Raw genomic sequence first — 24204 nt, 5'->3', positions numbered from 1 at the left:
GTGGCAATCTGTTTCTCCAAAAAGAAGCTGTGGTAGAAGAATCCATCCAGATTGATCTTTTGTTTTCAAGGCAGTTTGTTGTAAGAAACTTCCTCAGTTCTACTAACCTATAAGAGACTCTTTCCTCAAAGCATTCCAGCTATCTCTGTTTATAGGACAATCAATGTCACATGTTCAATTAGCAATTTCCCTAACAAGATAGTTTTCCCCCCCATTGATTAATAGCACACTGACAGATTCCCCTCTTTCTTCTACATTAAAGATTTGAAAGAAAAATTAAAAATTAAAGAACATTCTTTTGGATCTAAACAGGAATAAAGGATCTCACATTTCCACATCAATAAATCCTGTTATGCATTTATCAAATATAAATAAGCCATTATAAAAACAGAAATTAGTTTTTCATTTCATCAATATAACACAAAGCTGCCCCTCTTCTAATGCATTTAGTAATTTCCTAGAGCAGTTCGATAACTTGTAACTAGTATCAACTCATTGTAATTTGGAGATTTCCCTTCTCTCCAACATTTGGTTTATGCCGGCTCGGCCCTTTCTGCACTTTCTCCATTTGTTATCCCACAGTAATCCATTGTCTATATTATAATCTTTGGATAAACTTTTCCCACATTCCCCCTTATATAAAATTTCTGACAATATATTGGACAAGTAAACCCCCATATCCAGTGCTTTTACCAATGTCGATGTTTCGTAGCTAATGTGCTTTTTACAATTGGCTTCCCAAGCCAATAGGCAACATTTCTCTTTTTATCCCCCCACAAACAGTATGATAAACCCTGCTGTGCTACAGCATCCATCTGGGAAATTGGCATGTGAAATATTACAACCAACCACCCTCATATCTTCTGGTTCACCCAAGGTTCAGAGCAAACCTCTCTGAATGCAACTTTTAAATGTTTTACTTGCTCTCAGAATTTCCTCAAATGAAACATGCTTCAACATAGTACTTAAGTTCTAACACACCACAGCTAGTATCAGGTCTAATCTTGAGTGCACAACCAGTTCAATGATATTATCAAACTTTTCAGTTGTTCTGTTTCTTCCTTGGTAGAAGAAACAAGGAAGGTTCATGAAGAACTAACCTGAGTTATAGGAATATTATTAATATTGTCTAAATAAGATTGCTGATTCAGTGTCTCGCCTAACTTGGTTTGATCAATGTCCAGACCCCCCTATGTATTTAAAGACCCCAGACTTGCAGCTTTGAATTCCTTATCATCTTGAATACCCCTTGTTCAAATTCAACAGAGCCTCCCCACAGGAAATCATCATCATGCATAATGATAATTCCAGCTAGTTTCTATCAGTAAAACATTGCAAGGTCTACCTTTAACTGGATGTGACATATTTTCACTAGGACAAACTTCATGGAAAAATATCACTCTCTTGGCACATCACTCAACTTCCATAGCTTTCCTTCTACATCACTAGCTTCTTTGGACAGTTCAAAAAAGTAGTCTCTGAAACTTCTCACCTTGTGAAAATGCAGCCTGTATGCCAAACATTTTACACTCCCAGGAATATGGTGCAAAAATAACCAAGAAAATCCTCAAACTTACTCTTCCTGCAGTAGGCGAGTCCATCCTGATATTCTGATCCCTTAATTTCTCTTCAAAGCCTCAGGCTACTAATCTTGCTATGGCCTTATATGTGCTGTCTGGAAGTACCTCTTCTGAATAGATCCTCTGGGGAGATAAAGCTAGTTGTCCCCTGCAGGTACTTCAGTAAATATTCCAAATTCCTGCCAACTTTTTAAACTCTGTTTAGGACTCCTTTAATGAGCTTGTTTTCCAGTTTATTAGCAGTGACCAAATTCTCTCAGTCATGAAGACTTCTCCTTTTATTGAGAGTTCCAGCTTGCTTTCTAGTCCTCATTCTTGTTAACTACAGCTCTTACATACGTTCTTTTCCCTTTCTGCACTACTACTATGTGATCTGTCTCCCATACGAGCACAATTTTGTCCACGAGTCCGTGACCTTTTTCTAGGGTCATGGCCATTTTCTGGTTCAGCATTGGAGCTGATACTATGCTTTTTTTTTAAACATTGTTTTGCCAATGCAGATATCTTGTCTCTCATCCTTCCTCCTGCACATTGAGACAGCTTTTGTATTTACCAAAGGCTTTTCCTGTTCTCCCTATTATGGTGGCATCCCTGCACACACTGGTATCTTCTGACGTGTGTGTTACCATTATCCTTATTTTACGTAGATGTCTTTTTGAACAAATATCATCCTGTGCCTCAATATTACTTTGTTCATAGTCTGTCAAACTGGTGTTTCCCATCATCTGCTCCTCATAACTGTCAGTCCATTTTATGAAGTGCACAGTGCCTCCTCACTTGCTAAGTGCTGTTCAGACCCTGTGAATGTATAGCCAGTACCAATCAACCGTGGAGAATTTACCCAAACAAACAATCTGATTAGTGTGTTGTACTATTACTACTTGCAATTACTCCCCATTACGTTGTCAGGCCGTTTCCACTCTTTTTGCCCAAGTCTTTTACAATATACCATATCTCCTTCTCGAAATTCTATTCCTGATGGCCTTATGCAGTGTCATATGGCTGACCAAATTTGTTCTGAAGCCTCAGCTTTGATTAAAGCTTTTCTGCTTGCATGCAAGGCATTCAAATGAGCAGAAAAAGTAGAGCTAATGCTGCTCCCTTCTAGGGCCAGGAGAGCTTCTGATAGCACAGAAAGCACCCTTGGATTTCGATGAAGTGTAGGATATAAATATTCATATCCCAACCTTTCAAGTCCATTGACACTGTGTTCTTAAACTCCCTGGCTGGTGGCAAGTTCACAACAGGACATAGAGGTGTCTTGTGATATTTAATACAAATTTCGCATTGAATTCAATAAGGTCATCATACTGATTAATAGAGTGATCCATGTGATCTTACAAGGGAGGACCACCCCTTTGGAGGATATTTACACGCTGTCATGCCCAAACTTGAAGCAGGCGTTGCTTTCATATTCCCTGATCTTCTGTCAGTCTGTTTCATTGAGAGGCACCAAATAGCAATTAAGCCAGTCTCACACTCTCGAAGGGCAACCACCGTCCAAAACTGCAGAGTTGAAGGAAGTAACCATCAATATTCTCATCAATGGATTCAAACTCTCAGTCATCAATACAAATTCCATTATGGCAGCACCGTCATTTTCATTCTCAGATAAATCCATCCCATAGGTTACTTCAAAAACATTAGCTTCACTGTGAGCAGTTCAGTACAATGATACTGGGAATCACATTGATTAAGCACGCCCCATGCATATTTGGGGTTCAAATGCTTATCGCTACCATCCCAAGCATGCTTTTGTCCCAACTTTCAAACTGGCTATGGTCATGACCAGTTGCCTCACACCACTGTGGATCCAAGTTCAATTTGGGTCTTAGGTGATTATGTGGAGTTTGCCCATTTCCCCCCTGTGTTTGCATGGGTTTCTCTAAGCACTCACTTCCTCCCACAGTCCAAAGATGTGCATGTTAGGTGGATTGGCCATGTTAAATTGCCCCTTAGAGTCAAAGGATAAGAGGTAAATGTGTAGGGTTATAGGTATAGGGCAGGAGGTTGGGTCTGGACTCTTTCAGAGAATCAGTGTAGGCTTAATGGGGCAAATGGTCTCTTCCTGCACTTAGGATTTAGGTCTCCTGTCATTAATCCCCTCTTGGTATTGGAATTTGTCTAATCTTTGATCAACCCTGAAATTGGGTCATGATTGAATCCTCTATCTGTTGCTTCATGGTACTTTTGCTTGCATTTGCTAAGAAAGTGACTGGGAACAACAGTTTTCCCAGATATTTTTTAAGGGCTGCAGCTATTTGATTGAGGAGAGGATCTTTCCCCTGGAATGATTCCCCCATTCGTACCAAAAGATTATCAACATGGAAAATGCAGCACAGTCCAATAAATAAAACACCAGTATGGATTCCAGAATTTCAAGTTCAAATTTCTGACATCTCTTGCAACATTTATCAAAATCCAAGAAATATCCTTCCCTGGACTGATCCTCTGATTTCCTAAACTTAAAGATTGCCCAGGTTTCATGTATTTTCAGTTACTCGTTCTTCTTGGAACTTGTTCTTTTGATCCAAAAATTATAACAATGTACAAATCTCGCTTCTTGAACAAGATCATCCACTTTTCACTCTGAAAATACTTTATTCCCTTTCTTAGTTTTGGATGGTAACAATAATATTAATTTCATACCCTGCTTTTTTCAGGGTATGGAACTAATCCAGATCCACATTTTCTACTGCTGATATGGTCCAGAGTCAGAAAAAAATTGTGCATAGTCAAAACGCGCAATTTTGTACAAATGCCCTTTCGTCACTTCATAAATTGTCAGCAACAGTACACTTGATTTCCTCAGGCAGAGGCAAAAAGCTTCATATACAGGACGCAATCACCAAACTTATCTTCTGCTACCACTGTTATCCCCAACAAGTGGCTGTGGCAGAGGAATCAATCCAAACTGGTCATTTACGTTCAAGCCAGTTTATTGTAAGACGCTGCCTCAGTGCTGCTAACAAGAAGCTCTCCTCACCAATGTTACAGCCATCTCTATTTATAGGACAATCAATGTCACATGTTTAACTAACAATTCCCACACACTGAATAACAGTACATTGACAGTCTCTGTTTATTAGTTTGGATCCAGTATATTTTACACTCAAGAGCTGGGCCCTTCTTTCTGGTTTCCAACCGGGACTTAACCATTGCTTCCAAGACCTCTGTGGACTTTGTGCCTCCATAAAATGACTTTTGATTGTCACAAATTCAACTTGGTAACTGTAGGCCAGTGTCCTTTAATACAAAATTCTTTTCAAATAGTTCAGTACATGTATATACAGCAATGACATTACAAATTAATATTCTACATAGCACAGTAGACAGGTAATGTCAAAGGCCAGGACAAGACTGGGGCTCAGTTGTCATGCCCACCATGATCAAATGGTCCACTGGCACTTACTGTCCAGGTTCTCTCAGAATGGGACAGCTTGAATTACAACAGGGAATCTAGCACCAGTGCAACAGTCTCCCAGTAACAGCCTGCGCCATCAGGTTAAAATTGAAAAATAGAACAGTGAAGGCGGCAATTTAGCTGAAGCTTGTGTCACTTAGTATGTTGCCTCAGCCAAATCTAATGTTTGAAAGACAACTGTTAATTCACCAGTGGTAAATCCAGCAACTAATGCTGTTTTAGATTATTAGGCTTGGATTTTCATGGAGTCATGGAGACTACTCAGACATTTAAAGATGGCAGGCTGTATTCAGATTCAGAAGCTCCATCCCCATTTCCGACAGATCTCATTCTCTCACGAATTGGAATGTTAGTCTTCTAAATCGTCTCGGAATTGCTCCTAGTGCATTTACATCTTTCCTTAAAGAAGGAAACCAATACTGTACTATGATGAAATGTCCATTTACAACAATCCAAGACTTGATAACGTTATCCTCTATAGATGTTGTGCTAGTGACGTACAGCAATGTAGTTCTTGCAATTATTGCATTTTCTACACACAACTGATTTAGTTGCATTACAACAACATTCATTCAGCATCTCTATCATCATAGAATGCCCCAAGCAAATCAATAGTAGAAGCAGAATTTGACACACATCCACATATAATATTATGATAGGTAAATCAGCCAAAGAGGTAGGTTTTAATGAATGTCTCGAAAGACAAGAAAGTTAGAGATTTAGGAAGAGAATTAGAGCTTAGAGCCTAAGCAGATTAAGGCGCAGATAGCTGATAAACAACGCTGTTTATCTGACACGTAATAAGGTTTCACAGTACATAATTTTCCCTCCCTGCCAAATACTAAAAGCTCTGAAATTATTAACTTCCAGTGTAGCCAAATAAGATTCATTTCTTCACTGTAATGAGGAATAGAGTATACCACCACATTATCTCCAGGTTTCATGAGAACGGTAACCAAATATAACAGCAGCCCAAGACAATCCAAAATGGCTACCGTGTAGCCCCAATCAGGGTGGCTGCCCTGCCTTCCCAAAGTACTTATGACATCCAATGCTACTGTACCAGTTCAAAGGCAAAATGCTGCAGATAGGAAATCTGAAGTCTCAGCAAAGAATGCTCAGCTATCCAGGTAGTATCCATGCAGAGAGAGAACCACAGTTAATGGGCAGGATTCTCCATTCCTGTTCGTGCCCACCTTGGTGCAAGTGAGAATGGAGAATTTGGTGTTAGACTCCAAAACTCCATTCACTTTCTGCAGCACCGATATCCCAGCTGCAGACGAGGATGGAGGATTTTGGCCAACATTAAGTTTGTCAGAACTGGTGAATGGTCACTGACCTCTCATGTGAACTTGGTTTCTCTCTGCCCTGCCTGCTGAATATTTCCAGCATTTTCTGTTAGTTTTACGAGGCCAAACGGTTTCAATGCGTGCTCCCTGTGAGAAAATCATACCAAGATCATTTTGAAAATAAATATTGCCCTTTTGAGAACAGCTGCATCAAATGTGAACCAGCATTCCCAGTTCAGAGTTCAAACTGAATGAAGAGAGGCTTAACTTTTACAACAGCTGGCAGGCCAATGGAGGGAGTAGGGGTGCCAACCCTCCAAGATTGGCCTGGAGACTCCAGGCATTAAAAATCAATCTCCAGGATACTGCTGTGTGTGACCCCGGAGAAAAACTATCAGCATAGTAAAAAAGGTGCTTTTAATTTTCTTTCAACATTTCTCTTTCTTGGATTGAAAAATATTGAAGATGTTCGGGGTGGAGGCCGTGGAAGGGGAGAAGATGACGCATTGTAGAATTGGGTAATGAGTCTTTTTGCTTTCCAATTGGAGTAGGATGGCCATGCATCACAAGGTATGTGCCAATTAATGGCTGGAACGTGGAGGCAAGTCATGCGATGGAATCTCCAGGAATACATTCAATCACTGTTGGCAACCCTAATAGAGGGCCAATATTAAAAAGACAGGGACAAGTTGAAGAAACCAATGCAGTAAGAATTTGCCTAACAATTGATATATCTCCTCAACAAGACAGCTAGAAATCTACTGACTGTGTGGAGATGTTCCCTGGAGACAGCCAGAGAGTGTGATCGTTTTGAAGGACAGAGTTCATTGTAAAAATGGGAACATTTGTTGAATCATTTGCAAACTCTAGTTTCTTGGCAGCTGATATTGGATCAGTAAGTTACACTTTGTAAAAAACCCAAAAAGTAAGTAGGTGAGAAAATTAACAGAAGTCATCACTGATGGTGAGCACAGTCTCTCCTGCAGTACCAACTCTTAACTAGGAATTTACGGTTTAGGACCACAGAGTATTACTACAGTTCTCTCAATTTATTTAATGAGGATTGGCTCAGACACTGAGGTATTCAACAAGGTTATCTGCACTTAAGCAGGAGGAATGCTAGTCTTCCACCCGCCCCCATCACACTGCTGCCCTCCATGTCTATTTAGTGGGTTGCCCAATACAGAAAAGGAATAAGTTACATCTAAGAATCATTGGATGAATGCAGACAGCCTGCTGTGTTGAATACTAGTGTTTACTTCCACCTGCAGAAACCACCAGCAATAGATTGCGGCTATTAACTGTTTGAAATTGATTGCTGGAGATTTGATCCCATGACTTCCCACTGCCTTCAACAGGTTACTCCACTCCCCACCCACCCCCATCATCATTAAGTCATGAAACAGTTACAGCACAAAGTGAGACCATTCAGCCCATTATGTTTATGCCAGCTTTCACCAAGGGCAAATCTACCAGTCCCACCATTGCCCAGGGAATAGGCATATGTCATTTTTGATGGTAGATAATCACAATTTTGACAGACCTGTAAGAAAAACCATGAGATAAAAGGGCACTTAGTGCCAAACAGAATCATTTTGCAAAATCAGAATGGTATTTAGAATTGCACCAGCCCAACATAAAACCAAGATTGGTAGATTTTGTTACATAAATGTTATTAAAGATTTCAGAGTTAACGATCCATATACAAATTAGGAGGAGCAGGCCACTCGGCCCTTTGAGCCTGCTCCGCCATTCACTAAGATTACGCTGATCTGATTGTAACTTTAACCCCACATGCCCACTTAGCCCTGATAGCCTTGCTAATCAAGAATCTAACCCCTCTCTGCCTTAAAAATATTCAATGACTCTGCTTCCACTGCCTTTTGAGCAAGTGTCCCAGTGACTTACGATTCTCTGAGAAAACGTTTCTCCTCATCTTGGTCTTAAATGAATGACCTTTCATTTTTAAACAGTGGCTCCCGGTTATAGATTCTCCAAGAGGAAACATTCTCTCAACATCCATTCTGTCACTACCCCTCCAGATCTTAAAGGTTTCAATCAAGTCAGCTTTTAATTAACCTTTCTTCATAAGACAGCCCACCCATTCCTAGTGCTGGTCTAGTAAATCTTCTTAAAATTGAATGGCAGAGCAAACCAGAGAGGCTGAATGGTCTAAGTCTGCTCCAATGTTCCTTTGTTCATGGATGTAAACAACCATGCACAGGGAATTTGAGGCATTCAATGTGCTTGACATTGCCGTGATTGAAGCAGTGACTGCAATGACTAGCAGGGTCAGTGTTGCAGTGATTCCTCACCTTTGGTTTGGGGCCAACGTAAAAGCACGAATGGGGGTGGTGGAGGAGTTGAAGGTGGGAGCAACTGTAGGCTTTTAGCAGTTAAGGATTTGACCTTGTGTGTTCTGGAAGTTTCAGCCAGGTTACCCATTCCTATGACTACCCAGTTGTTCCAAACACAACATTCAGACATCTCCCAAGAGAACATCGCTGCACCATTTGTGTCACCTTCTGTGGTTAAACTGCTTGCCAATCATTTGCAATGGAGACCTTAACAACAACCATATGGAAGGTTCCCTTAAGCACAACTTCTAATAAAACAATACTCAATTACTGAGGAAGGTCTTCACACCATTTCAGCTGCCCATCACCAACAAGATCTTTCCAATTAACATTACAGATCTGGGACACAAATTCCATCACTGGTGAATCTTGCTGAGCTATCGGGTGAGTTTTACATCAGTTTTAAACTCAACTTGCCTTCAGCTAAATCATCAGGACCTCCATTCTTCCTTCTTCCTCTCTACTCTTCACCCTCGTAAGTGTCCTGTATTATGCCCCCATCATCTTGATTTTTCAGTTTGTAAAAGCAAAGACAGCCCTCTGTGGTTTGATATGAGTGGCTGCAACTCTTCTCTCGTTGAAATGGTCAAAAGAGCACACGCAAAACAGCCTTGATCAGAGAACAGTGTGTCCAAAGTGAATGTTCCTTCAAAGATAGCTATGGACTTGATCTTGAAGGCACAACTCCTGAACAGGTTGTTTAATGACTTTGGATCAATAGCAAAGGGGACGGTGAAGATTGCCCATTTAAAAATTACATGACCCTTTGAACTGACTGATTGTATCTTCCATAATATCAGATCTATTTTTCCATCAAATGCATTATTACTTCAGTTTCCCAGACTCCCATGAAGAAGCACAGATAAACTGAGATAACACGTTCTACACTCTACAAAAGATTACGTTAGTTACTTATCAACTGCCCAGTTGTTTAAACTTATCTATACTCAGTTCACGCACAGTTCAGGCAGCAGCATGTAACAAATACATCACCAAGGGTTATAGCTTGGCTGACTAAAATTAATTTGCATTTATATAGTGCCCTTTACTGCCAAGGACTATCCCAAGCACTTCTCTGCCTAGGGGTACTTCCGAAACTTAGTCACTGTTGCACTGTAGGAACCTCAGGAGCCAATTCACACACAGCAAGCTCCATCAACAATGTGATAACCTGTTTGGTTTTGTCATGTTGATTGAGTAGAAATGTGAAACAACCCCTCCCTCACTCTTCTTCAAAAGACTGCCATGGGCTCCTGTTTGTCCAACTAAGAGAACAGCCAGAGCCTCAGTTCAATGTTTCATCAGCAAGGCAGCACTCAACAGAGCAGCCCTCTGTTAGGGCTGAACTAGAGAGTCAGCCAAGACATCGACGCCCAAGTGTCTGAAGTGGAACTTGAACCCAACAGAGGCAAGGGTACTACCAACTGTGCTATGCCTGCACTGCTAGAGTTATAGCTAGACGCTGGATTGCAAGGGTTGTAATTTAATTTTAACAGTCTCATAAAATCATGAATGGCACTTCAATGTCAAATGATCTTTCAACATAAATTTTAATTCCACATGCCCGCCAAGATGTGCTATTTAGGCTTACTAGAGTATTACTAGCACATATCAAACTAAAACCAGTGCATTTCAAATGCTGTCTCGCATTTTTTCATCTCGTCAAGCTATTGCCCCACTGTCCCACGCTTCACACCATTGTATATAGCCCTATAACATATCAATACAATATCCCAGTTTATACAGGTCAACATGCTCTTTGATGTACACACATTTTGAACATCTCAATCTCCCACTTGTTCTACTGGTGGAGTGTGTTTACTATTCTCTGGATGAAGGCGCTGTTCAGTAAGGAATCCTATGAGTTGGCAAACATCAGCTGGGGCTCACTAGAAGTATACATCTCCGAGTCAGGACACTGTGGGTTCAAGTACCACAATGGTTACACGAACATAAAAATCCAGATGGACACTCCAGTGAGGTGCTCGGAGAAAGTTGCACTCGGAGGTGCCCTTTTTCAAATAGGACATTAAATCAAGGCTCTGTCTGACCCCTCAGGTCAAAGGCCAACGTGTGAGAAAATTGCAAAGAAAACATTGTCTCGTCATTATTATATTGCTGGGCACAAATTAGCTGTCATGTTGGTTTTCGATTTTACAATACTTTGGTAAGTTGTGGTAGGCAGTATACAAATGCAAGTCTTTCTTTCTGATCCAGCAAAGTTGAAGGAACAGCAATATAGATAGGTTCTTGATTAGTATGGGGGATCAAAGGTTACGGAGAAAAGGCGGGATAATGGTGTTGAGCAACTCATAAGCTGCAATTGAATGGTGGAGCATACACGATGGGCCAAATGGTCTAATTCTGGTCATCTCTCTTATGGTCTTAATACGTACCCAAATTAAAAGTGAGACACACTTGGGAGTGACGGCATTGCTATGTCAACTTCTTGGAAGAGTTTAGAGGGTTAATCAAACTTATTTGTACCTTGAAACAAAGGCATTCCAAGGCAAACAGGCTGGAAGCGTTCCTAGAGGAATGCATAGCTTGATGCAATTAGTGGTTGAGGGGAGAGATGTGATAGTAACAATGGCAGCCGTGAGTGGATTTGACATAAATCAAGGCAGTTAGAGGGATCCATTTTCGTATCAAAAGAGAATAGTTGATAAAGTCTGGCCTTCAAAGCGTTTGTAAACTGTCAAGTCAGTAAGTCTCGTTTAAAAGAAAAAAATCCTTGCATTTATATGACAACCCATCACAACATTAGATGTCTCAAAGTAACTTATGGCCAGAGATCCATTTAAAGCGCAGAAACAGACCATTCAGCCCACTGAGTCCATGTCAGCTACTGTAAAACAAACTAGTCAGTCCCATTTACTTGCCCTATCCGAGTGACTTTACATCTTTCAAGTTCCCATCCAACCTCCTTGTGAAATCATTCGTCATCTCCTCCCACTACCCTTATGAGCATCGAGCTGGAGGCCAATTAAGAAAAAATTATCCTCACATCTCCCTTTGTATCTCTTGCCCAGAACTTTAAATATCCATCACACAGTCTTTGTACAATCAGACTAGCTTTAAATAAAACAGTCAAGAAAAGGCTGTCATCATCTTGAACACAAACTTATTTGGACAAATAAATGGGAATCATTGGACGCAACAAGTACCTGGTCTCAAATTCAACCTAACATCTGCCTGGCTACAACCTTCCCAAGAGTGGTCATTCCTCAACAGGCTCAAGCCCAACCATAGCTCCTGCTTGATCAGTCCCCACAGATAGAGGGCTGGCACTAATATCCCATGTGCCTGTGGGAGAGAACAAGTTATGCAGCATTTCATAGAAGAGTATCCGATCCACACTCAGCAAAGCAGCACTGGAAGAAACTGCTTGGCTTAGGGACTTAAGTAAAATAATCATCTCAATTGTATCAGTCCTGAATCACCTTTGCTCTCAAGAGAACAACCCCAGCTTCTCCAACCTAAGCCTGTAGCTAAAATCCCTTTATCTCTCAAACCATTTTGGTTGGCACTGCTGCTTCATATGCCAGGGACCCAAGTTCGATTCCAGCCTTAGGTGACTGTGTGGAGTTTGATTTTAGATGACTGTGTGGAGTTTGCATATCCTTCCTGTGACCATGCGGGTTTCCTCCAAAGTCCAAAGATGTGTAGGTTAGGAGGATTGGCCATGGGAAATGAGCAGAATTACGGGCTTAGTGTGTGCAGGGGACTGCCTTGGTGGGATGTTCTTTTGGAGAGTTGGTACAGACTTGATGGTCTAAATAGCCTCTCTCTACACAATAGGGATTTAATGTTTTTTTTAAAAATCTCTTTCCGCACCCTCTTAAAGACCCTCGTATCTTGCCGAGAGTGTGATGACCAGAATTGGATGCAATATTCTAGCTGTGGCTTAATCAGAGCTTTATAAACATTCAGCATAAAACTTTCCTGTTTCTGTACAAAATACATCAATTTATGAAACCCAAGATCTGATATGCTTTGTTACCCACACTCTCCATGTCTACTTACATCAACCAGTGACGTACTTTTTGAACAGCGGTCTCTGTGATAATGTAGGAAACATGGCAGCCAACTTACACTGCTGTTTGTGAGAGCTTGCTATGTGATAATGACTAGAAATCCCTATTTCAAAATGCGATTAAGTATTGCCCAGGACACTGGGGGTAAACTCTCCTGCTCTTCTTCAAAATAGTGCCAATGGGATCTTTTACAGCTACGCAAGCAGAAAGATCAGGCCTAGGTTTAATGGCTCATCCAAAAGATGGCTCTCAGGCCATCAGGCAGCACTCCCCGGCCAAGAGGCTCTCCCAGTACTGAAATGTCAGCCATGGGCTTTGTGATCAAGCCCTGAAACCCACAACTTTGTGACACCAAGGAGAAAGTCAACTGAGCCACAAGTGACACTCAAGGAAAGATGTTTTGGAGTGAATAATAATGCTTTAAATAAATTGATTATCTTCTGTATATTCCGGAATAGATAAGAGGTTTAATCTATGACATGTACCTTTAATGCCGGCAAAACGTGGCGTACAAAGGGACATGGTTTGCAGCAGTCCCAGTATGTAAGCTGCCAAATGCCAGTTCTACAAGTGAAAGAGCAACTACTTGAAACAATGCATGTTTAATTCACCTTTAATTTCAGGCCTTGCTTCTTCCTCAATTAATGGACTAACTGTCATCTGCTCCTGTAGGCAAGTTAAAAAAAGGACTTGTGTTTCTGTAGCACCTTTCAGGATGCCCCAAAGCACTGTATAGCTAAAGTGTGGTCACTATTTAATGTAGGAAACACAGCAGCCAATTCATGCACAGTAAGCTCCCTCAACCAGCAAACTGAAGACTAGAATCTGCTACAGTGATATTAGTTGAGGCAACACTGGAGAACTCTCCTGCACTTCTCAAATAATGACAATGGGATCTTTTACATCCACTTCAAACAAGTCTAAACTGCGAGATCATAGCGTAGCACATCCTTTGATCTTGCCGCATGTCTCTAAGTCTTTGGCCTACTCCTTGTCTGTTTTCAGAGGCTTCCTATTCAAAGTATGCCCTGTTCCTGGCAGGAAAAGCTTGATGTTACTGATGTATGAATTTTTAAAATTTTCTCACAGGGGTGTGAACATCTCTGGCCAGACATCATTTTTATTGCCCCTCAGATAGTGAGCTACCTCTTGAACCTCTGTAGTCCCTGTGGTGTAGGTACACCCACTGTGCTCTTAGGGAGGGAGTTCCAGGATTTTGACCCAGACACTGAAGAGACAGTGACATATTTCCAAGTCAGGATGGTGAATGATTTGGTGGGGAGCTACCAGGTGGTGTTCCCAGGTACCTGCTGCTCTTGTCCTTCTAGATAGTGGTCATGGGTTTGTAAAGTACAGCCTAAGGAAGCTTGGTGAATCCTTGCATCTTTTAAATGGTACACACGGCTTCAATGGTGGAGGGAGTGAATGTTTGTAGGAGTAGTAGCAATCAAGTGAGCTGCTTTTACTAGGATGATGTTGAGCTTTGTGTGTTGTTGAAGCTGCACTCATCCAGGCAATTGAAGATTGTTCAACTACACTCCTGTATCTTGTAGATGGTGGACAAACTGAAGAGCCAGGAGTTACTCACCACAGGTTCTGTTCTGGTAGCCACGGTATTTATACGGCTAGTCCAGTTCTGTTTCTGGTTAATGGTCAATCCCAGGATGTTGCTAGTGGGAGATTCCGCGATGTAATGTCATTGAATGTCAAGGGGTGATGGCTACATCCTCTCTTGTTGAAGATGGTTGTTGCCTTGCAATTGCGTGGTGCAAACGTTACTGCCACTCGTCAGCCCAACACAGGATTTTGTCCTGGTCTTGCTGCATTTAGACCTGAACTACTTCAGTATCTGACAAATCATAAATGTGATGAACATTATGCAGTGAGCTGTGAACGACCCCACTTCTGACCTTATGATGGAAGGGAGGTCACTGATGAAGCAGCCGAAGATGGTTGGGCCTGGAATACTACCGAGGGACAGTAAGGGAGGGAGTTCCAGGATTTTGGCCCAGCGACGGTGAAGGATCAAAAGTGAACAGAGTTGATCCAATCTCCATATAAAAAGCTCTGGTAATCTAAAACTGTCAGCCACTATTACTGCCATTTTCCTAATCCAGATTTTCCACAGAGCTCTGAATACCTCCCTCACTGTGACTGGCCAAGTACATTCCACATACAACACCTCCGTGGTCCTGACATCAATGAACTATTCTATTTTTAACCAGCATATAAATTAATCCAGCTGTCAGTCATTCTGTAAGAAAACAAATATTCCAGGGGTCTGCAACTTGTGGCTCTCAAGCCTCAAACAGTTGGTGAAAAATTAATGTGCCATTTCAATGGTGATTAAACACAGCTAAGTAATTCCACAACCAAGACATCAGATCCAAGCTTTTAAAGTCCTACCACAACCAGTTAGGAAAGATGATGGATAACTAACTGGAGGAGCAATCTCCACAAATATCCCCATCCTCAATGCTGAGTACACCACAACGTCAGTACAAAAGACAAAGTTGAAACATTCGCAACACCTTCAGCCTGAAGGGCCAAATAGATGATCCATCCCAGCTTTCTTCTTCAGCCAACTTGATTCACTCCAAGTGATATCAAGAAACAGCTGAGGAACTGGATATAGCAATGGCTACAGATACTGACACCATTCTGGCAATAGTACTGAAGGCTTGTGATCCAGAACTAGAGATCCCTAGCCAAGATGTCCCGTCACAGCCGGCATCTACCAGACCATGTGGAAAATTGCTCAGGTCCTGCCAACGAAAAGCAGGACAAACATAATGCAGCCAATTCTCACCCCATCAACCTACTCTCAGTTAGTCATCAGTAAAGAGATGGAAGGAGTCATCAAGAGTGCTATCAAGTGTCACTTGCTCAGTAATAACCTGCTCACTGACACTCAGTTTAGATTCTCCCAGAGTCACTCAGCTCCTGATCCCACTGCTGCCTTGGAGTCAATCATGAACAGATGTGAGGCAAGAGTGACTTCCCTCGATATCGAGGCAACATTTGACCGAGCATGTCCATCAAGTAACCTGAGCAAAACTGGAGCCAGTGAATATCAGGAGAAAACTCACTGCTGATTAGTGTCATACCTAGCTCAAAGAAAGATGATTGTGGCTGTTGGAAGTCAATCATCTCAGAGTCCCTACATGCAGAAAGAGACCATGAAGCTCATCAAGTCTGCACCAACAATAATCCCACCCACACTCTATCCCTGTAACATCACGTATTTACCCTGCTAATCTCCCTGACACCAAGGGGAAATTTAGGATGGCCAATCAATCTAACCTGCACATCTTAAGAGTGTGGGAGGAAACCCACTCAAATACAGGGAGTATGTGCAAACTCTACACTGACAGTGGCCAGCATTGAACTCGGTCCCTGGTGCTGTGGTAGCAGTGCTAAAATAACATTCATGTCACACAAGTTCCACAAATATCCTCAACAAGAGAGGATCAAACACTTCCTTTTGGCATTCAATGGCTAAATCTCTCAATATCAATATTCTGAGAGTTACCATTGCTCAGGGACTGAACTGGACCAAGCCTTTAAACACTGTGGCTACAAGAGCAGGTTAGAGGTAGAAATTCTTCATCCACCAACTCGTCCAAGTTGATCCATCATTAACAAGACACAAATCAGGAGTATGATGAGATAGAACATAGAACATAGAACATTACAGCGCAGAACAGGCCCTTCGGCCCACGATGTTGCGCCGACCAGTTACAAAAACAATGACCCACTAGCCTATACCAATCCCTTTTCGTCCATAAACCTATCCAGAGATCTCTTAAACGCCCCCAAACTAGACGCATTTACAACTGCAGCAGGCAGGGCATTCCAATCCCTCACCACCCGCTGGGTAAAGAACCTACCCCTGACATCCGTCCTGTAGCTACCCCCCCTTAATTTAAAGCCATGCCCCCTCGTGCTAGCTTTCTCCATCCGAGGAAAAAGGCTATCACTATCCACCCTATCTAAACCTCTAATCATCTTATATGTTTCAATAAGATCCCCTCTTAGCCGCCTTCTTTTCAACGAAAACAACCCTAAATCCCTCAGTCTCTCCTCATAGGACCTCCCCACCATACCAGGCAACATCCTAGTAAACCTCCTCTGCACCCTCTCCAACGCCTCCACATCCTTCTTGTAATGCGGGGACCAGAACTGCACACAGTACTCCAAGTGCGGCCGCACTAGAGTAGTGTACAGTTGCAACATTACACTGCGACTCCTAAATTCAATCCCCCTACCAATAAACGCCAAGACACCGTACGCCTTCTTGACAACCTTATCTACTTGATTCCCAACTTTCAGGGATCTATGTACACACACACCTAGATCCCTCTGTTCATCCACACTATTCAAAGTCCTCCCGTTAGCCCTATACTCGACACATCTGTTGCTCCTACCAAAGTGAATTACCTCACACTTCTCCGCATTAAATTCCATCCGCCACCTCTCGGCCCAGCTCTGCAACCTATCTAAGTCTCCCTGCAGACTATGACACCCTTCCTCACAATCTACCACACCTCCAACTTTGGTGTCATCAGCAAATTTACTAATCCACCCAACTATACCCTCATCCAGATCATTAATAAAAATTACAAACAACAGTGGCCCCAAAACAGATCCCTGAGGCACACCACTCGTAACTGCACTCCATGATGAATATTTACCATCCACCACCACCCTCTGTCTCCTATCCGATAGCCAATTCCTGATCCAACTTCCTAGATTACCCACAATCCCATACATCTGCATTTTCTGCAGAAGCCTACCATGGTGAACCTTATCGAACGCCTTACTAAAATCCATGTATACCACGTCAACTGCCTTACCCCCATCCACCTCTTTGGTCACCTTCTCAAAAAACTCAATAAGGTTAGTAAGGCATGACCTACCCGCTACAAAACCATGCTGACTATTTCTAATCAATTCATTACACTCCAAATAACTATAAATCCTATCCCTAATAATTTTTTCTAAAACCTTGCCCACAACAGAAGTAAGACTCACCGGTCTATAATTCCCGGCAAAGTCTCTGTTCCCCTTCTTAAACAATGGGACAACATTCGCTATCCTCCAATCCTCCGGGACTACACCAGAGACCAATGACGACCTGAAGATCTGAGCCAGAGGCTCTGCAATCACCTCTCTAGCCTCCCAGAGAATCCTAGGGTAGATCCCATCCGGACCAGGGGACTTATCTATTTTCAGCCCCTCAAGAATTTCCAGCACATCCTCTTTATCAACCGTAATACTGTCTATTTTACACCCCTGCAACCCAATGTCCTCCTCAGCTATATTCATGTCCCCTTGCGTGAACACCGAAGAGAAATATTGGTTCAATACTTCTCCAATCTCCTCCGGTTCCACACACAACTTCCCCCTGCTGTCTGTAACTGGCCCTAATCTTGGCCTGACCAACCTTCTGTTCTTGACATACCTATAGAACGCCTTAGGATTCTCCTTAATCCTATCAGCCAAAGTCTTCTCATGTCCTCTTTTAGCCCTTCTCAACTCACTCTTCATTTGCCCAGATGAGTGCCAGATACTCTCCATTTGCCCAGATGAGTGCCATTCTAACATCAATATCAACTCCTTTATGGACAAAGCAACCCGCTTGATTGGCACCCCATCCACCACCATAAATGTTCAATCCCTCCACAGTGGCAGTCTGTGCACCAAAGATGCATTGCAGGAACTCACCAAGCCTCCTTTGAGAGCGCTTTCCAAACTCTCAACATCTATCATGTAGGACTAGAGCTGCAGATACCTGGAACAGCCCCTCCAAGTCACCCACCATCCTGACTTGGAAATACATCATCATTTCTTCACTGTCACTGGATCAAATTCTGTGGGTGAACCCACACCATATTCAAGGCAGCAGCTCACCACCATCCCCTCAGAGGCAACTAGGGACAGGCAATAAATGCTGGCCAGCCAGCAACACCACATGCCATGCAAAAAAAAAAAATTACTTGTCTTTTTCCCTTAAATTTTTTTTACCTTCGTACTTGCGAAAGTATCAATTGACGACTTAAACCTTTCAATCAAATGGCCTCTTTCATTTATATCATTGAATATGAGTAATAGCATTGCGACTCTTAAGATATTGCAGTTTAGGCTAAATTTAGAATGGTTATTAAGATTGCTAACCCTGAAGTATTTTAATCTGAACTCTCACTTGAAGCTTATTAATTGCTCACTCTAGCTCTACAGCCACTGTTTCAGTTAATCATTTACATCCATCCATGTTTACTCGCCTTGATGACAATGGCTTCAGATAGAATGGACAGGTTTAATAACCAGTCAGTAATAGCCCTCACTAATAGACAAGTCATTCATATCCATAATAAGCATTATCACACACTTTAGACATTTGAAGTGTTAAATGTCATAGCTCAGCCTATTTACCTCATTTATCCACAACTCTTTATATTCTATTAACTCGATTGTATTACTCAAGCCTATTGCTTGACTTGCTGGCTGATTTTACAATAGTATCTCCTACATCATGTTCTATCCAGTGCATTCTATACCAGTAGTGGGCAAACTGCAGCCTGGGGGCCACATGTGGCCCCTCTGGGTTGTGTGTGGCTCACGAGACATCTTACTGATTGTTGCCCACGCACAGAATTATCACATTTGTTGATTTCCATTCACATAATTTTTTTCTTACTGGTATGACTGAAATGATACAAACATAAAACAAGGGCAAGTGAAGTGACACAACATTGACTCAGAGCTTTACCCTCCCTCTGCATCCAGAGTATAATTATTTCTTTTGTTTTTAACCATTTGAAGTTGATAATTCTACCTACAACTCATTATGAAATACTTGGTGTGTATTTAATCTTATTCATGGGGTCATGGTTAGTGAACAAGCCTGATTTCAATCTTACAGCTCATTGAGATGAAGGAGGGCCACTCGTGCAGCCCACTCAAGCCTAGGTTGCGCATCACTGATCTATACTGTCCTCCTGAGTCGCGTTTCTTTCACATCTGCAAACCACTGAGGCCATCACTGAAAGAACATAAGAACATAAACATAAGAACATAAGAAATAGGAGCAGGAGTAGGCCATCTAGCCCTTCGAGCCTGCCCCACCATTCAATAAGATCATGGCTGATCTGTCGTGGCTCAGTTCCACTTTCCCGCCCTCTACCCATAACCCTTAATCCCCTCTCTTATCAAAAACCCATCAACCCGCGTCTTAAAAATATTTAGCGAGGCAGCCTCCACCACTTCAACGGGCAGAGAATTCCAGAGATTCACCACCCTTTGAGTGAAGAAGTTCCTCCTCAACTCCGTTCTAAACTTTAATCATTTAATCAAAGGCCTTTAATCATTATATAAATTGGCGCAGCTGCCTACAAGCCCATCTCCAGCCAACTTCAGTGTTAACAACTTAGTCAAGCAATGGCATGGGTACTTCACATCAAGATGAAGTGAAGCTAACCCTCCTCACATGGAACTCATTTTTCAAAACATTTTTTGGTTAGTGGTGTCACTTTGAAAATACCCACAGGAAACTCTCTGGTGCAGAATTTCTGAACCCAGCATTAAAATGCAAACAACAAGGTGTATCAAAATTCTCAGAATACATAAGTCCCTTTATATGGATGCCCTGCAGTAGGGAATGCTATTGCTACACTTCAAAGTGGAAGGGCTGTTACACTGATACTTGGAAAGGTGAGCCCGGAAAACATTCTTACATGTGTGTTTATTTACTGACAGGCAAATTGGGAGTTCTTTGTATTTCCGCCTTGAGGGGTGAGGAAAAAGTCTGATTTTAGACTGTTTAAAACAAGCTTTATTTAGAAGAATGGAGCCGAGAACACAGCCACGATTCGGCTAATAGCCCAGAAGATGGATGGTTTGAATGTCACTCTGCAAGCTTCTTTTCTTTTTTTTAAGTTAATTTGTGGGATGCGGGTGTTGCTGGCAATTCTGACATTATGTGGAGATGCTGGTGTTGGACTGGGGTAAGCACAGTAAGAACTCTCAAAACACCAGGTTAAAGTCCAACAGGTTTATCTAGTAGCACAAGCTTTCAGAGTGCTGCTCCTTCATCACGTGAGTGACTCACCTGATGAAGCTGGCACTACCAAATAAATTTGTTTAATTTGGACATTTCCTTTCCTTGTTGAGCTTGACTAAAGGGCTTGTCAGGCCTCTTGAGAAGAGCCAACAATGTTGCTGTGGAACTAAATCACACATGGGCCAGACCAGGCAACAACAACAACTGGCTTCCTTCTCAAAAAGTCATTTGTGAACCAGTTGGCTTTTTAAACAACAATCCAACAGCTTTAAGGTATCTTTGACTGAACCAGTTTTTTGTATACTGATTTTTTTAAATATAAAACTGAATCGCCCAGTGGATAGAACTCAGTTACAAGGTTGCGGCTTCAAATCCCACTCTAGGCCCCAAGACTGAGATAGAGCTGCAAGTCATCCATCGAATGTCCACATTAAAGTTGAAACCCCAGTGTGGTACTGAGGGAGCGCTGCATTGTCGGAGGTGTTTTTCAAGTGGGACATTAAACCAAGGCCCTGTCTGTAATTTTGGATGAATGTATAAGATTCCGTGGCATTATTGTGAAGGACAGCAGAGTTACCCCTGGCATCCTGACTAACGATTCCTCTCAATTGACATCACACAAATAGATTACGTGGTCATTATCATATTGCTGCTTGTGGGAACTTGCTGCATATAAATTGATCTTCCTACATTATAACAGCGATGACTACACTGCAAACAAATAGCTTAGTGTAATGTTCTGAGACATCTGATGGTCATGGCAAATGCTATAGAAATGCAACTCATGAACATCCTGGGTAACCTTACTTAATGAAGAAGGATAAACTTGTTCTGTTTGTTTCAACATTGTTGATAGGGTGTCATTTTTCCCTCTGCCTTTGTATCTTCGTTGACTTATCTCCAATGTTTGTCCAGTTTCTTAAGAAGCCTCCCTTCAAAGCTTGGCAGAGATCAAAGACATTTGCCAGATGTCTCCTGAATGAGCAGACAATGCAAAATGAATGGGTCGTGGTTTAGCATTTGTAAAAAGACAACTGCGTTTCAATTACATCTCACCTAGAAATGGATGGCCCACTCAGCACTGAGTGATTCACTGCTCCCCCTCGGGTTAGCCTCTGTCCAAATACAAACAGAAACACAATCTCTTTTCATAGAAAATTAGTCTGAATCGTGACATTGATGTACAATTTTCTCCTGCCTATATATCCCAGTATTCCCTGCTCCATCCAACAGAAGCAGCAAATACAATGGCTGCTTAATCAGAAAAAAATTGGGCCAGCATCAATCCCTAATTTGAATCACTTGCGGCTCAGAACTTGAATGCAAATCTTCCGATGTCCAGAACAGCAAATTCTAGTCTCAAGTCTGTGTTGCGCCTCTCTGGACTTTCTAGAGGTTCTGATACCAGCACGTGTTGTAATTGCCCAGGAAACGTACACTTCACGTGAGTCATTCTGCACTGCCTGGGACTCCACGAATGTCTCTGCCACGGAGATCAAGGTGACCAGCTTGGGCCAGATATGTTGGACTCACCTGGATACTTATCCAGGAACGACAATGCCTGTTTAATACCTAGTCTAAATCAGAAAAGCCTGTAACTGAGCACCACAACAGACCCCCTGTCCCCACCCACCTCCTCACTGTACCACCCAAACATTCATCCTTCTACTGTGCCACAATCATTCATTAATAAACTGAGACTTTACCCGAATATGGCAGCTGTTACTAAAGCGATAGTATGCCCTCACCATTGCCCACTGGACTAAAAGAAGAGGTTGCAATGAACCATTCTTGCTTCAGCTGGGATCGGAGATCCCGGATGAAAATGGGCAGTTCCATCACGAACAGAAAACTTTGCACATAGAGGTAATGTAACCAGCATCGCCACAGGCTGGAAGATCTCCACCATCAAGTTGAAATTTGGTTTGACGTGAACTGAAGTGCTGCAATTTACTGTCTTTAATGCCACAAGATTACTAATACAATGGCCCAAGTTAATGCTCTGGAATTGTGGGTTCAAATCCCACCACAGCAAAGACAAAATTAAAATTCAGTTGATTAAAAAAACAATCTGGGAATGAAAGCTAGTCTCCCTAATGGTTATGAAACTATTGCACTGTCTACCTCAGCAGGCTATGGAAATTCATGCATTGAATATAATAAAGACAGATCAAAAATATCAAGGGACAGTGAGACAAAATTTCACTGAGGTAAAAGATCAGCCATGATCTATTTGAATGGCAGAACAGACTCAAGGCACCATATGGCCTACTCCTGGTCGTATTTCCTATGTTGTGGTGCCACCCTCGACTCACTGGTGATACCTTTGGAGTCAAAAACAGTTGGATTCAAGATTCACTCAAGAGACTTGTGGACACAATCCAGACAGCCACTCCCACAATATTGAGGAGCCTTCAGTCAGACATTAAACTGAGGCCCAGTCTGGCCTCTCAAATGGATAGAAAGGCCCCATGGTATAATTTGAGAACTTTCCCCAAGTTTGCAGGCCAACATATCTCTGAATGAAAGCTAAAAGCAGATTTTGACAAAACGTTATTGATCTGAAACATTAACTTTATTTCTCTCCACACGGATGCTGAGCATTTCCAGTATCGTCTCTTCATTTGATTTCCAGCATCCACAGTATTTTGCTGATGAATTATTTATTTCACTGCTGTTTGCTTCTGATCTCACAATCACATCTACCCAGACTGACTATCTCCATTTTTGTAACACTGCTGACTGCCCCCACCCCAAACATCTTAGCTCATCAGCTGTTGAAACCCTCATCCAAACATTTGTTACTTCTCCTCATGACTATTCCAACACACTCCTGACTGGTCTCCCATATCTTCCTACCCAACTGGACTGCTCCATTGCTCTGGGAGTGGTTGTATGGGCTGACCTTAGTCAGAAGCTGGAAGCTTTATAATTCCCAAGATTACACTCAAACTAACAAGGCTGAACTATCCAAACTCCAGTCCCAACACCAAGTCACATTCTGAGGGATCGGGATTTGGAAGCCAACTGACTACAATGGATAATAATCAGCCACGTGAACCATGTGTTCTGACACTTGTATTGATTCTCTAATCTGCACTCCGACCTGAACCAGCCTGTGCCTGGAAGCCCAATCAGAAGCTGAAATTCCCACCCAAAGTCAATGAACCTTCTGCCAGTCCAGCAAAGTTCCCCATCCTGGCCACAATGATTCCCACCACATATGGGACAAGAATGTCTTGCCCAAAGTTCAGTTCCAATTGCTCCTTCTGGTAGTGAATGTACTGCCCCCAACTCCCACCCCAAGAATCACTAAGCCATCATTCTCATCTCATCTTGTTTGAAGCTCATTTCATTCACCAAGCCCAACTTGCACACGCTCACTGATTCAAAGCTGAGCAGTCTCCATTCTAAAATTCCCATCCCGTTTTCAAATCCCTCCACGGTCTCATCCC

The 24204-nt window shown here is 42.2% G+C and overlaps 1 protein-coding gene across 3 annotated transcripts in view; it reads right to left on the bottom strand.

Moving 5' to 3' along the window:
* Window positions 1-24204, bottom strand: part of LOC145344001 (xylosyl- and glucuronyltransferase LARGE1) — a 448675-nt gene that overhangs the window by 392448 nt on the left and 32023 nt on the right. The window contains exon 1 of one of the 3 annotated variants that reach the window (XM_080190639.1): window positions 6344-6422. The exons of the other annotated variants lie outside the window; for them this stretch is intronic. The gene's annotated coding sequence lies outside the window, so the exon portion shown is untranslated. Of the gene's footprint in view, window positions 1-6343; window positions 6423-24204 lie in introns of those variants that run through there. 3 annotated transcript variants of the gene reach the window in all.

Source organism: Carcharhinus amblyrhynchos, chromosome 6, assembly GCF_965287045.1.
Source record: "Carcharhinus amblyrhynchos chromosome 6, sCarAmb.v2.hapA, whole genome shotgun sequence".
Taxonomy (NCBI): Eukaryota; Metazoa; Chordata; class Chondrichthyes; order Carcharhiniformes; family Carcharhinidae; genus Carcharhinus; species Carcharhinus amblyrhynchos.
Note: the sequence above shows the minus strand (reverse complement) of the source record. Positions and strands in the feature narration are given on the sequence as shown.